Source organism: Schistocerca cancellata, chromosome 1 (assembly GCF_023864275.1).
Source record: "Schistocerca cancellata isolate TAMUIC-IGC-003103 chromosome 1, iqSchCanc2.1, whole genome shotgun sequence".
NCBI classification, from domain to species: domain Eukaryota; kingdom Metazoa; phylum Arthropoda; class Insecta; order Orthoptera; family Acrididae; genus Schistocerca; species Schistocerca cancellata.
This window is the reverse complement of record NC_064626.1, coordinates 540,714,539-540,727,529: the sequence shown is the minus strand read 5'-3', so window position 1 is coordinate 540,727,529 and position 12,991 is coordinate 540,714,539. Positions and strand designations below refer to the sequence as shown.

At 43.4% G+C, this 12,991-nt stretch overlaps 1 protein-coding gene across 1 annotated transcript in view; it reads right to left on the bottom strand.

The window, feature by feature from the left end:
• Positions 1-12,991, bottom strand: part of LOC126189018 (odorant receptor 43a-like) — a 146,822-nt gene that overhangs the window by 79,634 nt on the left and 54,197 nt on the right. The gene's annotated exons all lie outside the window — the stretch shown is intronic.

Here is a 12,991-nt window from a genome sequence, read left to right as displayed (position 1 = left end):
TGCAGCCGGTGAAATGAATCGCCTGCTACTCGCATTACACACGCCGAACGAGCTTGTAATCGACTGATCACAAGTTGCAATGTTGACCATCTATACTAACGAACCCACTAGTGTGATAATTCTACCAATAAAGTAAAAATGCCACTTCTGTCTGCGTTGCTTCTAGACAGTCACGTTCGAACCTGTGAAGTTTTGTGATAGTGATTAGCTAGACGTCTCTTGTATTTTGGAAAAGAACTGGGAAAATATTCTTAGGCTACTAGTTCAACGAAAAATTTGAAATTGTGCGCCATGAAATTGAGTACTTCTGTGTGCAGGTGACCGTCAAAACAATAAATGTGCAAATGTAGTTTTCTATTAAGTCCTATTTTCGGTTACATTCTGTGCAGTCTTCTGAGAGTAATTTGGTGAATCCGCAACTTTCTTCGTCTGCTCTTCCTGCGACCACTTCTCCCCCGAACATAGCGTGACTCACTGACGGAAGGACCGCTATTGTTATATGAGGTGCCTGGGCAGCGAACCAGCTTCTGTGAGCCACTTGTCTCATACCGCGAGCAGCTCGCTGCAGCGATTCGCTGTGTCCCAGATAAAAGGGACAATTTGCTCGCGTCTTTCACTCTTTTAAACTTAAATGAATTGCCCTAGTTTGTCCCGGCTTCTGCCTCTGAAATTACGTCAATCTTTTGGACAGTTTAAGAGAAATGTCTCAGTTTGTCAGAAGTAAATTGTGGCAACCCTGCTTGTTACGGAAGGAGATGAATTAAAAGAATGCTCTAAACATGTTCTCCCTTCTGTAGCGTCATGTCATTTCTTCTTGTTTGGGATCTCATTTTAGCCATTGAGCATTCTTTAAACCGAGCACTTCTTACAGACTATATATATATATAGGAGGTGCGACAATAAAGTAATGAGACTGATTTTCCTTGCAAGATGTGGCAACCCTGCAGGCTTGCGTAGGCACAATATCTTTGACCTTGGTCTATAAGCTGCTTCTAGTCCAAGCAGCACATCGATGCAACTGCTCAGTCGTGAGTTGTGCTGCATTAAGTTAACATGTGTTTATGTCTCTCGTCACAGAAATGGAACTGAATAATATTGCGCAACGGTATGCCATTTCTTTTTGCGTTAAATTGGGTGAAAACGCGACGACAACTTACGGCAAACTTCAGAAGGCTTTTGGAGAGGGGTTATGTCAAAGAGTTGAAGATGAAGACTGCAGTGGACGACCATGCATGCTTGTGTGCTTCTTTGATTCCAAAGGAATTGTTCATAAAGAGTGGGTGCCTCCTAGACAAACAGTTAATCAATATTGCTACAAAGAAATTTTAGAAAGACTTCGTAAAAGAGTTCTTCATGTCCATGCCAACTTTGCTGATAATTTGATTCTGCATCACGATACTGCACCATCCTATCCTGCTCTGTCAGTACAGCAATTTTTAGCCTCAAAACAAATTTCAGTACTACCACAGCCACCTTATTCACCAGATATCGCTCCGTGCGACATTTTTCTATTTCCAAGAGTCAAAACGATGTTCAAGGGACATCATTTTCAAACAACTCAAGATGTCCAAAAAGCTGTGACGAGGGAATTGGAGTATATTACAGAAGATGAGTTCCACAAATGTTACCATCAATAGCAGAAGCGTTGGAAAAACGTGTGTACAATCAGAAGGGAACTACGTTGAAGGAGACAACTCTAACCTTGACTAAAACGGTAAGCAACATTTTTTTCACATAATTCTCATTACTTTATTGTCGCACCTCGTACACTGAAGAGCCAAAGAAACTGCTACGACGTGGCATGCACTCGACTAATGTCTGAAGTAGTGCTGTAGGGAATTGACACTACGAATACTGTAGGGCTATCCATGAATCCGTAAGAGTACGAGGGGATGGGGACTCTTCTGAACAGCACGTTGCAAGGCATCCCATATATGCTCAATAATGTTAATGTTTGGGGAGTTTGGTGGTAAGTGGAAGTGTTTACACTGAGAAGAGTGTTCCTGGAGTCACTGTGTAGCAATTCTGGACGTGTAGGGTGTCGCACTGCCCTGCTTGAATTGCGGAAGTCCGTCGGAATGCACAGTGAATATGAATGAGTGGAAGCAGGTGATCCGACGGGATGCTTACGTACGTGTCGCCAGTCAGATTCGTATCGAGACCTGTCAGGAGACCCATATCACTCCAACGGCACACACCCAACAACATTACAGAGCCTCCGACATCTTGAACAGTCCCCTGCTGACATGCAGGGTCCATGGATTCGTGAGGTTGTCTCCACACCCGTACACGTTCACTGCTCGATACAATCTGAAATGAGACTCCTCCGACCAGGCAACATGTTTCCAGTCATCAACAGTCCAACGTCGGAGTTGATGGGCCCAGGCAAGGCGTAAAGCTTTGTGTCGTGCAGTCATCAAGGGTACACAAGAGGACCTTTGGCTCCGAAAGCCCATATCGACGATGTTTCGTTGAATGGTTCACACGCTGACAATTGTTGTAGGCGCAGCATTGAAATCTGCAGAAATTTACGGAAGCGTTGCACTGCTGTCACGTTGAACGTTTCTCTTCGGTCGTCGTTGGTCCCGTTTTAGCAGGATCTTTTTCTGCCAGCAGCGATGCAAGGGATTTGATGTTTTACCGGATTCCAGATATTCACAGTACACTCGTGAAATAGTCGTACTGGAAAATCCCGACTTCATCAGTACCTTGGAGATGCTGTGCCCCATCGCTCGTGCGCCGACTGTCACACCACTTAAATCTTGATAACCTGCCATTCCAGCAGCAGTAATTGATATAACAGCTGCCCCAGACACTTGTTGCCTTATATATTGGATGCCGACCGCAGCGCCTTATTCATATACATATGATCTAATTAATTTTATTTAAGGATATACGATCTAATTAATTTTATTTAAGGCCAGCGAAGACGATACTTTATAGGAAGTGACTTCAACAGAACGAGACAATTAGCGAGCACGAATAAGCAAGTACACTACTGGAAATGGAAAAAAGAACACATTGACACCGGTGTGTCAGACCCACCATACTTGCTCCGGACACTGCGAGAGGGCTGTACAAGCAATGATCACACGCACGGCACAGCGGACACACCAGGAACCGCGGTGTTGGCCGTCGAATGGCGCTAGCTGCGCAGCATTTGTGCACCGCCGCCGTCAGTGTCAGCCAGTTTGCCGTGGCATACGGAGCTCCATCGCAGTCTTTAACACTGGTAGCATGCCGCGACAGCGTGGACGTGAACCGTATGTGCAATTGGCGGACTTTGAGCGAGGGCGTATAGTGGGCATGCGGGAGGCCGGGTGGACGTACCGCCGAATTGCTCAACACGTGGGGCGTGAGGTCTCCACAGTACATCGATGTTGTCGCCAGTGGTCGGCGGAAGGTGCACGTGCCCGTCGACCTGGGACCGGACCGCAGCGACGCACGGATGCACGCCAAGACCGTAGGATCCTACGCAGTGCCGTAGGGGACCGCACCGCCACTTCCCAGCAAATTAGGGACACTGTTGCTCCTGGGGTATCAGCGAGGACCATTCGCAACCGTCTCCATGAAGCTGGGCTACGGTCCCGCACACCGTTAGGCCGTCTTCCGCTCACGCCCCAACATCGTGCAGCCCGCCTCCAGTGGTGTCGCGACAGGCGTGAATGGAGGGACGAATGGAGACGTGTCGTCTTCAGCGATGAGAGTCGCTTCTGCCTTGGTGCCAATGATGGTCGTATGCGTGTTTGGCGCCGTGCAGGTGAGCGCCACAATCAGGACTGCATACAACCGAGGCACACAGGGCCAACACCCGGCATCATGGTGTGGGGAGCGATCTCCTACACTGGCCGTACACCACTGGTGATCGTCGAGGGGACACTGAATAGTGCACGGTACATCCAAACCGTCATCGAACCCATCGTTCTACCATTCCTAGACTGGCAAGGGAACTTGCTGTTCCAACAGGACAATGCACGTCCGCATGTATCCCGTGCCACCCAACGTGCTCTAGAAGGTGTAAGTCAACTACCCTGGCCAGCAAGATCTCCGGATCTGTCCCCCATTGAGCATGTTTGGGACTGGATGAAGCGTCGTCTCAAGCGGTCTGCACGTCCAGCACGAACGCTGGTCCAACTGAGGCGCCAGGTGGAAATGGCATGGCAAGCCGTTCCACAGGACTACATCCAGCATCTCTACGATCGTCTCCATGGGAGAATAGCAGCCTGCATTGCTGCGAAAGGTGGATATACACTGTACTAGTGCCGACATTGTGCATGCTCTGTTGCCTGTGTCTATGTGCCTGTGGTTCTGTCAGTGTGATCATGTGATGTATCTGACCCCAGGAATGTGTCAATAAAGTTTCCCCTTCCTGGGACAATGAATTCACGGTGTTCTTATTTCAATTTCCAGGAGTGTATATTTCTAGTGTTCAGATGAACACTGTACCATTCATAATGCAGCCCACTGTTAATTCTATTCTCAGCCACGAGACGAGTCAATTATTATTCGTAACCATGGACCTTGCCGTTGGTGGGGGGGCTTGCGTGCCTCAGCGATACAGATATCCGTACCGTAGGTACAACGACAACGGAGGGGTATCTGTTGAGAGGCCAGACAAACGTGTGGGTCCTGAAGAGGGGCAGCAGCCTTTTCAGTAGTTGCAAGGGCAACAATCTGGATGATTGACTGATCTGGCCTTGTAACAATAACCAAAACGGCCTTGCTGTGCTGGTAATGCGAACGGCTGAAAGCAAGGGGAAACTACGGCCGTAATTTTTCCCGAGGGCATGCAGCTTTACTGTATAATTAAATGATGATGGCGTCCTCTTGGGTAAAATATTCAAGAGGTAAAATAGTCCCCCATTCGGATCTCCGGGCGGGGACTACTCAAGAGGATGTCGTTATCAGGAGAAAGAAAACTGGCGTTCTGCGGATCGGAGCGTGGAATGTCAGATCCCTTAATCGGGCAGGTAGGTTAGAAAATTTAAAAAGGGAAATGGATAGGTTAAAGTTGGATATAGTGGGAATTAGTGAAGTTCGGTGGCAAGAGGAACAAGACTTCTGGTCAGGTGACTACAGGGTTATAAACACAAAATCAAATAGGGGTAATGCAGGAGTAGGTTTAATACTGAATAGGAAAATAGGAATGCAGATAAGTTACTACAAACAGCATAGTGAACGCATAATTGTGGCCAAGATAGATACGAAGCCCACACCTTCTACCGTAATACAAGTTTATATGCCAACTAGTTCTGTAGATGACGAAGAAATTGAAGAAATGTATGATGAAATAAAAGAACTTATTCAGATAGTGAAGGGAGAAAAAATTTAATAGTCATGGGTGAATGGAATTCGAGTGTAGGAACAGGGAGACAAGGAAACGTAGTAGGTGAATATGGATTGGGGCTAAGAAATGAAAGAGGAAGCCGCCTCGTAGAATTTTGCACACAGCACAACTTAATCATAGCTAACACTTGGTTTAAGAATCATGAAAGAAGGTTGTATACATGGAAGAACCCTGGAGATACTAAAAGGCATCAGATAGATTATATAATGGTAAGACAGAGATTTAGGAACCAGGTTTTAAATTGTAAGACATTTTCAGGGGCAGATGTGGACTCTGACCACAATCTATTGTATATGACTTGTAGATTAAAACTGAAGAAACTGCAAAAAGGTGGGAATTTAAGGAGATGGGACCTGGATAAACTGAAAGAACCAGAGGTTGTACAGAGTTTCAGGGAGAGCATAAGGGAACAATTGACAGGAATGGCGGAAATAAATACAGTAGAAGAAGAATGGGTAGCTTTGAGGGATGAAGTAGTGAAGGCAGCAGAGGATCAAGTAGGTAAAAAGACGAGGGCTAGTAGAAAACCTTGGGTAACAGAAGAAATATTGAATTTAATTGATGAAAGGAGAAAATATAAAAATGCAGTAAATGAAGCAGGCAAAAAGGAATACAAACGTCTCAAAAATGAGATCGACAGGAAGTGCAAAATGGCTAAGCAGGGATGGCTAGAGCACAAATGTAAGGATGTAGAGGCTTATCTCACTAGGATAGTGAGATAGATACTGCCTACAGGAAAATTAAAGAGGCCTTTGGAGATAAGAGAACCACTTGTATGAACATCAAGAGCTCAGATGGAAACCCAGTTCTAAGCAAAGAAGGGAAAGCAGAAAGGTGGAAGGAGTATATAGAGGGTCTATACAAGGGCGATGTACTTGAGGACAATATTATGGAAATGGAAGAGAATGTAGATGAAGATGAATTGGGAGATACGATACTGCGTAAAGAATTTGACAGAGCACTGAAAGACCTAAGTCGAACAAGGCCCGGGGAGTAGACAACATTCCATTAGAACTACTGACGGCCTTCGGAGATCCAGTCCTGACAAAACTGTACGATCTGGTGAGCGAGATGTATGAGGCAGGCGACATACCCTCAGACTTCAAGAAGAATATAATAATACCAATCCCAAAGAAAGCAGGTGTTGAAAGATATGAAAATAACCGAACTGTTAGGTTAATAAGTCACAGCTGCAAAATAATAACACGAATTCTTTACAGACGAATGGAAAAACTTGTAGAAGCTGACCTCAGGGAAGATCAGTTTGGATTCCGTAGAATTATTGGAACATGTGAGGCAATACTGACCTTACGACTTATCTTAGAAGAAAGATTAAGGAAAGGCAAATGTACGTTTCTAGCATTTGTAGCCTTAGAGAAAGCTTTTGACAATGTTGACTGGAATACTCTCTTTCATATTCTAAAGGTGGCAGGGTAAAATACAGGGAGCGAAAGGCTATTTACAATTTGTACAGAAACTAGATGGCAGTTATAAGAGCCGAGGGACATGAAAGGGAAGCAGTGGTTGGGAAGGGAGTAAGACAGGGTTGTAGCCACTCCCCGACGTTATTCAATCTGTATATTGAGCAAGCAGTAAAGGAAACAAAAGAAAAATTCGGAGTAGGTATTAAAATCCATGGAGAAGAAATAAAAACTTTGAGGTTTGCCGATGACATTGTAATTCTGTCAGAGACAGCAAAGGACTTGGAAGAGCAGTTGAATGGAATGGACAGTGTCTTGAAAGGAGCATATAAGATGAACATCAACAAAAGCAAAACGAGGATAATGGAATGTAGTCGAATTAAGTCGGGTGATGCTGAGGGAATTAGATTAGGAAATGAGACACTTAAAGTAGTAAAGGAGTTTTGCTATTTGGGGAGCAAAATAACTGATGATGGTCGAAGTAGAGAGGATATAAAATGTAGGCTGGCAATGGCAAGGAAAGCGTTTCTGAAGAAGAGAAATTTGTTAACATCGAGTATAGATTTAAGTGTCAGTAAGTTGTTTCTGAAAGTATTTGTATGGAGTGTAGCCATGTATGGAAGTGAAACGTGGACGATAAATAGTTTAGACAAGAAGAGAATAGAAGCTTTAGAAATGTGGTGCTACAGAAGAATGCTGAAGATTAGATGGGTAGATCACATAACTAATGAGGAAGTATTGAATAGGATTGGGGAAAAGAGAAGTTTGTGGCACAACTTGACCAGAAGAAGGGATCGGTTGGTAGGACATGTTCTGAGGCATCAAGGGATCACCAATTTAGTATTAGAGGGCAGCGGGGAAGGTAAAATTCGTAGAGGAAGACCAAGAGATGAAAACACTAAGCAGATTCAGAAGGATGTAGGTTGCAGTAGGTACTGGGAGATGAAGCAGCTTGCACAGTATAGAGTAGCGTGGAGAGCTACATCAGACCAGTCTCAGGACTGAAGACCACAACAACAACAACAAGCAGCTGTAAATCGTTCCTATTGCCGTCAGGTAGCCGGAAATGGCTTAGAATATGTTGGGCAAAATGCCAAGGGTCATGTACCACAGATACAAAAGATGCCTCTAACACTATCTTTACCAGTGGATACTGTGTCCTCTGTCGAATCTACAGGGCTTGTCACCGCTCGTCCAGTTGACTGTGAGTGGGGTGTCAGTGTTACGTATAAAAGTCCTTTCCACGAGAGGAAAGGACCACGTAGAACTTCTGGTGTTATATCTACCTCTGTATGCAGTAACTTTGAAGTTCTCTGTCCAATTGAAATTGAAACTGTGTCAGGGAGATATGCTTCACAAGTTTAGAAACTTGGTGTGACTTGTGTCAGGGAGAAGGAAGCGCTAATGTGCAGGGGGTTCTGTTAATCGTTACGGTTGGAACATATGGCGAATAATGGTTCTCCTTATTGTAATGGCAATTTGTGTGAATGCCTTGAATCCCCATCCATCATGTTGAAGAGACTGTTACGGCAGCCATTCAGAGAGCAGGGAGCAATCAACTGCAGTTTGACACGCGCATTAGAACAAACTATCTCTGTTGTTTTGGCTCCAGGTGCATACTTCTATGATTCAGGCACTATTACGAGGGAATGCGAAGATCAGCCTTGATAACAGGGTCGCAGAAGAGCTCACAGGCTGTAGTAATGTTCCCGGAACTGGTCTGAGGTCTCTGCTATGAGCCGAGCAGATGTAAAGCAGACTTTGAATTCTCTGGGACAAGCTAGGCTGTGAGCACCCTGACTTACGCCAGATGGTTCAGAACTGTAGGGTCCCCCTACACGGGACAGGGATGGACCGCACATCAGAGACTGCTATTCAAGTGGCTGACATTACGAGGACTGCTCGCACGGGTTTTCTGCCATAGTATTAGCTTAATACTCAATGCAGTGGCGCTACAGACGACATGTTTAAAATCTTAGTGATCAATTGCTGAAAAATCACAACATAGTCCTGGAGTCTGAAGCAGTCCTAAAAGCAATGGAGCTCATATGATACTAGGTATACGAGGATGGTTGATTTGATAAACTCACAGCAGTGAGAATTTTGGTGTAAATGTAAGTGTATATAGAAATGATAGGCTAAATGGAAATTGGGGGTTGCGTATTTGTCACAGTAGACAAGAAACGCAAACGCGCCAAAATTGAAAACAAGCTTCCGTGCAAGGCTGTTTGGGCCTAAACGTGTAACTGGATCATTTTATCGACTGCCGGACAAACTTCCAAATGCAACTGCATACTTTAGACAAAACGTCAAGAATCGTTACTAAGTTCCTTCTCTGAAAACTATCTACAACACATAGTTCAGAAGCCCACTCATGATGGAAATATGTTAGATTTTTTGGCAACGAGTAACTGACCTCTTTGACAATGTTCATTTTTAAACTGATATCATTTACTCATTTATCCCTGCCAAATATAGAAGACAGTCCACAACAACAGAGAGAGCACCGCAGAGACAGGTGTGCACCCAACAGACGTAATCATAGAACCGATTACGGAACTTAACGAAAGCAACAACCTGATCGCCTCTGTTCTGGGGTTTACAACTGCACATTCGGAACGCAATACGTCACCAGGCGGCATTCACTCTTACAGCGACCGCAGTGATCATAATGGATGGCATGTCACTTTATGTTCCGGAGTTTGGAGTCCTATGGAATGTCACACTTAGCAACAGATACGTTGTTTTGCTGGTCGCTGTTTCCTCTTTCCTTGTACAGCTATGGAAGGTACTGCCTAAATACTTTTTCTTCCTAAGCTGTCTGTTAATTTTCTTGGTACAACAAAGATCACAAAGGAAACACCGTCTCCTTTCCCATAAGAGTGATGGCAAACGATTTCCAGGAGAGTTTCCCTGAGAACATCTCTGAAGAATATCCATCTAGCGTAGGTAAAACTATTTGTTGGGAAACCTCCTAAGAAAGTTTACTTTTTTCATTACCGAGTGTAAGTATCGTTTATTAACAATGACTGTTTCGAGTACTGGAGCGACAAGTGTGTACAGTATGTCGTTTCATACCTTTTAGGATAATGACATAAGGCCATAAATGTGGAACTGGTGAAACACTTCAGCATATGCTCTTATTTTATCGAGTAGTGCTAAAAGGCTGCTGCAGTTAACGTCATTCTATCCAAGGATCACCATCGACGTTTTTAAGAAGATTTCGCCAAGCACACACGTAAATGATGTGATACGAAAGAAATTTAAAAGTCGGTCATCCTCAGCCTTGTATCTTCGTCGCTGAATCACTACGCTCCATCGAAGCAGGGGACAAAAGAAGGTGTAAATATTATGTGGAGCAAATTTATTTTCTCACTTTAATAGTTTGCGATGTAATTTTAACGAAGTAAATCTTGCTTATACATGTTACTAAATTTATGTAATATAAGTTACCTACAATCTTTGAACAAATTATAGTTTCTATGATTTTACAGAAACGCGGACTTGGAATTCTGGCAGTGCCTGTTATGCTGATAATCCTTCATACACCGCTATGGAAATGATAAAGCAGGTTCAACAGCCCGTACGTTCCGTTAAGCACCTGTGGAAGAAAGAAAATTACGTTCTGGTAATTTAGCTTTTACTTGTGGAAGGGAAAGTTAAGTATAAGACTATTGTCCTACATTTATGAGAGCCACGTGGTAACCAGCTAGTGGAAATAAAACAATTTGTAACAGATATTCTAACGTCTGCCTCAGATTTCTGCAAAAATAGGATAGTTAAACATTGATATCATTATTTGAATTAGAAGGAACAGAAGTTTCAAACAGTTATGCAGCATATCAAGTTCATATACATAATACGCTATTTCGTACTAAAACTTCAAATGCCATTAACATGCCATCCCAAGTTTAATTGCTCAAAGTCAGTGCTCCTCATACTAGTTTATCCTTGTTTCTACGAACACGCATATAACTGCCAGAATATGTCTCTTGAACTCATCATCGTTTGGTTTTTAGATGGTGCCACAGCAACCGTGTTTATAAAACAGTTATGGGAATAGGATTCTACCTGTTTGAGCAAAACACAAAATACTTTTATACTACTTTTTATCAAAAATGTTGCAGTGTTAGTGTATCGTCCTTTTACTGAAGTCAATATTCAGGGAAATTTTTCTGACTGCGGCCCCTACTTTGCAGCGCGCCCTGTATTCCCATGAGGGAAAACGAAACCCTACGTGCACCCGCACTGAAGGAGTCGTGTTTGGCTGTACCACACACTTATGTAGACGTTGTCATTTATCTAGTCTATAGTTGCACGATATGCACGTAATTGTGATGATTTTGAACGCAGCAACAAAACGATAGGTTGAAAAAATTTTTGTTAAAATGTGATATACCCCTGTAAATGGAAGATTCATACTCCCAAGAAACCTTTCTGGTGCCTGAAGGACCAGTTAGTCTATTTCCATTTCAATAAAAAAAAATTAAAAGAACAGCACTGTGGTTGACAACGTCCACCCCGTGACAGCAAAACTGGACGTCTGAGTTTGATGCGGCCGGCCACTAATTCCTCTCCTGTGCCAATCTCTTCATCTCGGAGTAGCTCTTGCAATCTACGATCTTTATTATTTGCTGGACGTATTTCAATCCCAGTCTTCCTGTACAGTTTTTGCCCTCTACAGCTGCTCTCTAGTACCATGGAGGTGATTCCCTCATGTCTTAACTGATGTCCTGTCCTCCTGTCCTACTTGTCAGTGTTCTCCGCACATTGATTTCCTCCCAGATACTGCACAGTACCACCTCATTCCTTATCTTATCAGTCCCCATAATTTTCAATATTCGTCTGTAGCACCACATCTCAAATCCTTCGATTCTCTTTCTTTCCGGTTTTTGCACAGTCCGTGTTCCACTACCATACAATGCTGTGCTCCAAACGTACATCCTCATAAAACTTCTTCCTTAAAATGAGGCCTATGTTTGATACTAGCAGACATCTCTCTGTTAGGAATGCCCTTTTTGCCAGTGCTTATCTGTTTTTGTTTTCCTCCTTGGTTCGTCCGACATTGGTTATTTTGCTGCCTAGGTAGTAAAATTCCTGAACTTCATCTGCTTTGTGAAATCAGTCCTGATGTTAAGGTTCTCGCTGTTCTCATTTATGCTACATCTCATTACCTTCGTCTTTCTTCGATTTACTCTCAGTCCATATTCTGTACTTATTAGACTATTTATTCCATTCAGCAGGTCATGTAATTCTTCTTAACTTTCACTCTGGATAGCAATGACATCATCGAATCATGTCATTGATATCCTTTCACCTTGTATTTTAATTCCATTTTTGGATCTTCCTTTTATTTCCATCATTGCTTTTTCGATGTTCAGGTTGATCAGCAGGGGCGAAAGACGTCTTCGCTGTCTTACCCGTTTGAATCCGACCACTCCGTTCTTTGTGATCTACTCTTATTAGTTCCGATATGATCTTGTACATATTATATATTACCCGCTTCTCCCTACAGCTTATCCCTCTTTTTATCAGAGTTTCGAACATCTCACACCATTTTACACCGTAGAACGCTTTTTCCAGGTCGACAAACCCTATGAATGTGTTTTGATTTTCCTTTACTCTTGCTTCCGTTATCAATTGCCTCTCTGGTGCCTTTATCTTTCCCAAACATCCTAAATTTTCTTCATAATATATTTTACTCCCTCCCTATAGCTCACCCCTATTTTTCTCAGAATCTAGAACACCTTACACCATTTTACATCGTCGAACGCTTCTATAATGACAATTTACACTACGTGAAATGAAGCGAAAACGAAATGGAGGATGTTCAATGAGTTCATAGCAGTGTCATATGCCTTACATATGGCGATGATGAGGATGCGCTTTCCAACACCACGCGACACTGCCTCTGCTGGGCACCTCGAAGTATTCATATAACTTTAACAGAACAGAAAAAGGTTCGGTGATCATTTGAGGTATTTCAATAGCTATATGTTGATGCTACTGGTTCATTAAGTCTCGCTAGGCAGATGATGCCATGTAGACTATTTGTAAAACGGAAGGAAGCTTAACAATTAGAGACGGGCAGCACATTTTTCACTAACTGAGCCAGTATGCTGTTCTTCGATAGACCGACGGCAACTCTACACCTTTAGGAAAGCTGTTTCCTAAGTTTTGACACACAAGTACAATGACTGTTCAGCAGAATGGGACCGTCTTT